This window comes from Uloborus diversus, chromosome 4, assembly GCF_026930045.1.
Source record: "Uloborus diversus isolate 005 chromosome 4, Udiv.v.3.1, whole genome shotgun sequence".
NCBI lineage: Eukaryota > Metazoa > Arthropoda > Arachnida > Araneae > Uloboridae > Uloborus > Uloborus diversus.
The window spans coordinates 12,078,579-12,086,081 of NC_072734.1; positions in this window are offsets into that span (position 1 = coordinate 12,078,579).

Consider the following 7,503-nt stretch of genomic DNA (forward strand, 5'->3'; position numbering starts at 1 on the left):
TGATGATGATGACTAAAAAGAGGGTAGATGTTCCTTGGTGGTACGGATAATGACTAAAAGAGGGTAGTTGTTCCTTGGTGGTGAGGATATGATGACTAAAAAGAGGTTTAGTTGTTATTCTCTTTCTTCAAGCATTTGAAGAAATGTTGTTGTTGTTTTTTTTTTTTCGTTTTTTTAAAGAATAGTTTGAGCGTTTCGGAAAAAAAAAGTGCAAGCTTCACGAAACCCTTGACTGATCTTCATGAAAACCTCTGGTTTTATGGAATACAATTTAGGAAACGCTGTGCTAAAATATATGAAATGGTGCCACTAACCCACTTGAAGTATTTTAACACTGCAATTATTTTAGTACATTTTAACTGTAAACCAACATGGTTTAAAGTTACCATAAATGAGTTTGAGCTATATTAGTATTGATAAGTAGGATTTTTTATGCATGGTGATTTTTATGAACATTTTTTAAGTTGGATAAAAGTTAATAGGCTAATGCTTTTCCCCGAAGTTGACAGTCATCACAGTTATAATTGTTTTGACTGTTTCAACTAGGTTCTGGCCATACAGGTAAGTGTGATTAAAACATTTTATCTTTTTTTTTCTTCAGGTGTCAAATCGGAGGACAAATATTGCGATGAAGATGGCAATCTTACGACTGAATCGATTATTACGCCCTTTCTGAAATAATCGATTCAAATATATTTTTACTTTACGGAACGTAGCAACCCTAAGAAAAATGAGCACCAATCAAGTTTGGATGCGCCTGATGAGTTCTTTTGTGACGTGATATTTTCATTTAGTCTCATTCGCTTTATCAAACGGGAAGATACGCCTCTCTTGCAACGGCGAATTCTTATTTGACAAAAATACAAACGATTTCTTTTCTAAAGTAAATAAGAAAGGGAAACAAAAGTTTACGAACAGGAAAACTCAACACAAAAGTGTTCTCACGAAATGGCAGAACAACTGAGAAATGTAAACACGCATTTCCATGCAATTGCTTGCTTTGCTTAACTAGCACGCATATTTTGTTTGCTCATGGATATAACTTTGTAGATTTTACTGAAGCAAAAAAAATATTTGGTTACCTGTCAACATGATATCTTATTTAGAGGAATATTGGGATGAAATATCACATTTTTTCGGACTGTTCAGCAGACTAAAAATGTAAACATTAAAAAATATTATAAAAGTTTGGAAAATAATATTTAGTTCAAACATTTCCCTTATTATGACGAATAGTAAATAAGAACTTTATTACTTTTCTTTTTATTTTTCAAACTACTAGGTAAATAATATCACTTGACAAAGAAATCTTTGTGACAAAATTTCAAGTTAAAGCAGCAAAGGGTAGGTTTGAAATATGTTGGCTTTGGAGCATAAGTCTGCTTGTTTTAGATAATCAAAATAAAATAAATTCGAGATGAAAAAAAAATTTCTACTAAATTATTTCAAAAAAAAAAAAATATTTGTATTCGTTTCCTGTGCAGTTTAGAAGGTCGCATTCTGAATGTCCATTCCGACGAAATAGTATGAGTACAAGTTGAAGTGATAGTTACACATTTCTGAAAAAGCAATGATTGATAAGAACTTGAAAGGAGAACATTTTTTTACGAAGTAAGAAATTTTTAAATATTTTTGTTAAAAAAACTGTGAGGATACTAAAACTATTAAAAGGGTAAAAATAATCTCTTCTAAAGATCATTGCACAAAATTTATACCATACGTCAGCTAGTTGACAGAAAACCAAAACTCTAATTCAGCATTCGTCGAACATTTTGTACCTTACCTATAGTATGTTGCAAATCCTGAGAGGCAATTAGTTGAATCAACATTTCGAAAAAGTTAATTGTCAACAAGTTGACTGGCGGTTTTAGTCGTGTTCACACGAGGAATCTTAGTTGAATCAACTTTTCAAAAAAGTTAATTGTCAACTAGTTGACTGGCGGTTTTAGTCGTGTTCATACGAGGAAACTTAGTTGAATCAACTTTTCGAAAAAGTTAATTGTCAACTAGTTGACTAGTGGTTTTAGTCGTGTTCACACGAAGAATCTTAGTTGAATCAACTTTTCGAAAAAGTTAATTGTCAACTAGTTGACTGACGGTTTTAGTCGTGTTCACACGAGGAATCTTAGTTGAATCAACTTTTCGAAAAAGTTAATTGTCAACTAGTTGACTGGCGGTTTTAATCGTGTTCACACGAGGAAACTTAGTTGAATCAACCTTTTTTCTAATAAGCCAAATTTATTCGAGCAGCTGCAACACAACGCTGTTAAAAGTGAACAGAATTGACTCAACTAGTTTACTCGTGTGTAGAGCGAACGCTTGGCAATGCCTCGATGTGTGACTAAAAGTTTACTGGGTAAGTGATGGGACCCCTTCCCTTAAACACTTGTTGCGGTTCTTCTTATTGCGGTATGAGCTTAGAGTTAAACAATACATGAAAAATTAATGAAATTAAAAAATAAATAAATAAATAAATAAAAACTAACTTGGAAACACTTCTTTGAAAAATGTTGCTTGAACTCGCAAAAAGCTAAGTTTCAGAAAAATTTTTTTCGACTAAGTGCTATGACCCTAAAAAAAAAAAAAAAAAAAAAAAAAAAAAAAAAAAAAAAAAAAAAAAAAAAAAAAAAAAAAAAAAAAACACGAATTCCAAACAATATGCAAAATCAATCACTGAGATGAAATTTAACATGATCAATGTAAAAAAGTTTGAAACCTTTATGTATATTTCAGTTTGAGGGGGCTGACCCACTTACCCCAGTGACCTACTTCCCCCAACAAACCCTATGTATTTTTTATGTTTTGCGTTTAAAGACAATGAGGCTGAGTTTACCTCACTTGCTACAGCGACAAAATGTTAGTAGCACACATCAATGATTCCACAAAGTTCATGTAATCCATGCAGTGGAAGGCTTATACCCATGGACGAATGCAATTCATTCATTTCACGGAATCTTAGAAAAAAGAAAAAGAAAATATATATATATATATATATATATATATATATATATATATATATATATATATATATATATATATATATATTAATTTGAATTTTTGGCATCTTGAATTCAAATTATGTTTTTCGCAATCACGAGCGTGTGTGTATGAATGCGCGTGTGTGTTTGTGTAGGCGCATCTGTGTGGGTGCGTGTGTATGTGTATGTATGTATGTATGCATGTGTGTGCGTGTTGTGTATGCAGTGCTGTGTGTGTACGCGTGTGTGTGTAGGCGTTCGTGTGTGTGTGTGTGTGTGTGTGTATGTAGGCATATGTGTTTGTGTCTGTGCAGGCATGAGTGTGTGTATGTGTGTGTGTGTGTGTGTGTGTGTGTGTAGGATTCTGTGTTTGTATCTGTGCGCAGGCATGAGTGTGTGTATGTGTGTGTAGGATATGGACGCAACCTGGAGATGGTTTTCGCAAGAGGAGCAGCATCGTGGGACGGTCGACGCGACGGTGATGCTGGCAGAGTGTGCTGGTGGGAAAATAAAATGATAGGAATTCAAAACAGTCAAATGAGAACAATAAGCAATCGTGATTGCTCAAAAAAGAAAAAAAAAACATTCATTCGATTAAACCATTTTCAACCATTTAAACGATATTCTCTCGGATGTTTAAACTGCATCTTAGTACGCTAAAGTAGGCCAAAACGAAAGGTGAGAAGACGACAAAGATGTTTTTAATTTTCCAGCCTTGGTTTTCAATTGAAGCTAACGATTCTGCTTGCGCAAATTATATGTCTATATAACCGCTGTAGCCTTCAAAATATATACATTTTACTGCTCGGTAGAGCTAAAAATAAAAATTTACACTGGTTTAGCATTGCTTTCGTTATAATATGTTATACTTTCTACAGAGATTATGGCGTTACAAAAGGTAATTTGAAAAAGAAGAAGATTTCTATCCATAAGTTTGGCACTTACTGCAAACAGATATGCCAGCATTCATTAATTACAGGTAAATAATCTCATATATTATTATTTCTGTATATATACATATATATAAATACAGTGAAGCACCATTTATACGTCTCTCTTTTATACGTTTTTATCAATTATACGTTTTTTAAATTGGTCCCTGTAGAGTCTAATACGCATTGACCTACACTGCCGTGCTAAGCACAAATGTCGTATCTGCACTTTTTGTCGAAATTGAGCTATTGTTACCAGGTGGTTCTTTGTCACATATTTTACCCTAATACAATGTTTCATAGTCATTTGTGGACGGGAAACATTTTTTAAAAAATTCTGAAAAAGTTTCATCTGAATCAAATACATGGAGTCGCACAACTTTAAACGGGAATTTCTCATTTTGAACTCAGCTGCAGATACCACTTTTGCGCTTAGCACGGCAGTATACCTATTATACGTTTTTCATTTGTACGCTTTTTCATAAAGTCCCTTCAAAAACGTATAAACGGTGCTTCACTGTATATATATACTCGTATATTGATAAAAAAAAAAAAAAGAAAGAAGGAAAGAAAGTCGGCACGAAAACAGGTTTTAGAGTATTCCAATTGTAATCATCATTTATGTATTAATCCCCTTATATGATGACGAAAAAATACTTGCAAATTTAGAACAGAAGACCTAGAGATATTTTTTGCATCAGATAAAATTTGTTTCAATGCTCCAAGGTAATTAGAACATGAATTATAATTATTTTAAACTAATTTCAAGCTGAAATGAAGGTAAGCCTTCAATTGGAAATTCATCGTTGATCACGGTCATTGGAGAGCAATGATTTTATTAAAATGTATTTAACTTTTATTGCAATATAAATTTGGTTTTTACACACGGAGAAAACTTGAACTTAATAGAAATTGATTTAAATATTTAAAAATATATATATTACTTGTTATAAAGCACTATGTACATCTTAAAAATTCTTTTTTTTTCCACAGGGTTTCCTGTGATCGCCACTTCAAGGAGCATCTTGAGAAAAATCGTCAAGAGCGTCGTATTTGTCGTCTGCACAGCTGGATTTCTGTACCAGACGACTGACTTTCTCAAAATGTATTTTTCCTATCCGACCATGGTGGGTGTCCAGATATATAACCCGGATTCGGTAGCGCTGCCTGCGGTAACAGTTTGCAATGCGAATCGGTGAGTTTGTTTCATTCATGCTGATCTCGGGACAAGGGATTCATGCTAATCTAGGGGTGTCACTGCGCGGTCATCCCGCAATATGTATAAATCATTAATGTTCTAGAACAAGAAGTTTTGTTTAGGAATTTGGTAATTCATATTATGACACATAGCATAATAGGAAATATTATAACAGTAGCAAACATACCCAGCGTTGCCTTGGTCAGTAATAATATTGAGAAACAATTTATACTTTCCTATATTTATTTTTAGCTGTGCCCCGCCGTTTCACCCGCGCTAATAAGACAACAATGTATTAGAAAACTATTTTAAGTACCTCACGCTATGATATACATATATGTATATAATAAAAAAGTACACATCCTTATCCACATCGATGTTTTTCGTTAAATAAAAAAATCGAAAAAAATTTAATAAAAAAAAAAATCCTTGATTTATAAATTAATTAATTTTTAAATGAGCCGGGTAATTAATGCTGAAAATTTTCCCACCCGCAGCCGGGTTCGAACCCGAGATCCAAGGGTTGCCGGCCGAGCGTTTTACCGACTGAGATTCGAGAAACAAAATTCCGAGCAACAAAAAGTGCATCATGATTATTATTGATTTAATTTCAATTTATTGCTGCTCCACTTCTATTAGTCATAGCGTGATATTGGACAGCCTTATAGCCCATACACTTTCTTAATAAATGGACTATTCTACATAAAAAGAATTTTTCAATTCGAACCAGTAATTCCTGAGATTAGCGCGTTGAAACACGCTTCAGATTTATGTTATTAGTATTGATTAACTCGCACGAAATTACAAAGAGCTGCAGATACGTGTTTCGGGGTTACAAGCAGGGCATAATTTGCAACAGAGCTCATGGAAGCTGAGCTTATCTGCACTTCTCTTCAATTTTATGCAAATTTCAAACTCTTAGATCTGTGGTGCCCAACCTACGGCCAGTTTTCCAGAACTAGCCCACGAAGCTGACCAGTGTGGCCCGTCTTGTTCAACTTTTTGAAACGAAAATCACGATTCGTAACAAAATAACAAATTTAGAGACAAATACTCAAATATTGGTTCCGATATTTGAGTAGTTTAAACATACGATTTTAAAACGATGCAAATTCCTCGTTTATTAGACTCCCGTACATCCGGATCAAATTTGTAGTTAAAAAATATGTTTGCTTAAATAATAATTTTAAATTTTTTGATTGCTAGAACGGAACTATAAATTTGCCAAATATTCGGTTTTTGTTTTGATTAATCGTACAACTTCTGCATAGAACGTACAATAGAGTACTATTCTATCAAACAACGTACGTATGACGAACTGGCAAGGGCAGATCCAGAAGTTTTTCAAGGGAGGGGAGATTGATTTTTATTACTTACTTTTTACTATCTATACTGATTTAAAATTATTGATTACAAAGGTTTTGGACTTTAATTCCGAAACAGTTTTGAGATAGGGTCCCAAACCCAAACCTCCCTTCTCACAACATCAATGCAACTCATCTAAATTTGCTTTTTTTGAACTTCATTTTCGAAAAATTATTGGTGGAGAGTCCCTCAAGGGAGGAGAGATCGCCCTTATAGCCCTTGTATCCGTCCCTGCGTACTGGGAGCGTCAGTCCGACACCACTGCAGCTGAAATATGATGAAATATTTGCGAGAAACGGTGCAATGTAGTTTTGTTACTGAGCATAATCTTCTGCTGTAGTAAAAGGCAAGTATGCTTATTCAAGAATTTGCTTTTCTTATTACCCGGATTATCTTGATTTTCATCTACTATTCGGATTGCCCGGATAACCGATAAGTCCGGAGAAACGTGGTTGTACGGTAATAGGTGTGTCCATATATACTATCTTTGAAGGTAATCCTCCCCCCTCTTCTTTTTTCGAGTAGCAAACAAAAAACTGAGCCAAACAATGTTACTTTTTAAATCTAAGTCTCTAAAGTTGCATTAATTATGTTTCAGTATTCGTCGGAAAGTGGTCTGCACCCTCATGCCTGAAGAATGCAACTGGAACTACAAGAGCAGAGAAGAATTCTGCTTCGTTTTCCCCAAGTACTGCATAGATTACCAGACAGACAACCAAACAGTCCTCGCTGTAAGAATATTTTACGTCATTTCAAACGATCCAGCCATTTCTTTTAGACCTGCATGCCCCAAAACTTTTTAACTATCCTGATGCCAGTATAAATTTGCGTTGTTTAATGCAGAAATACTTTTTTAGGGGGAAGAGTATAATAATAGCATAATTTCGTTTTAATGAGCTTTTATACTATCGTTTCTCAACCTGTTTTGATCCGCAGAACGCAAGAAGTGTATGAATAATTTCGTGGATCAATAAAGTTTTCTTACTTTAAAAATATTTTTTTCTTTCTTTTCTTCCCTTCTTCTATTTTA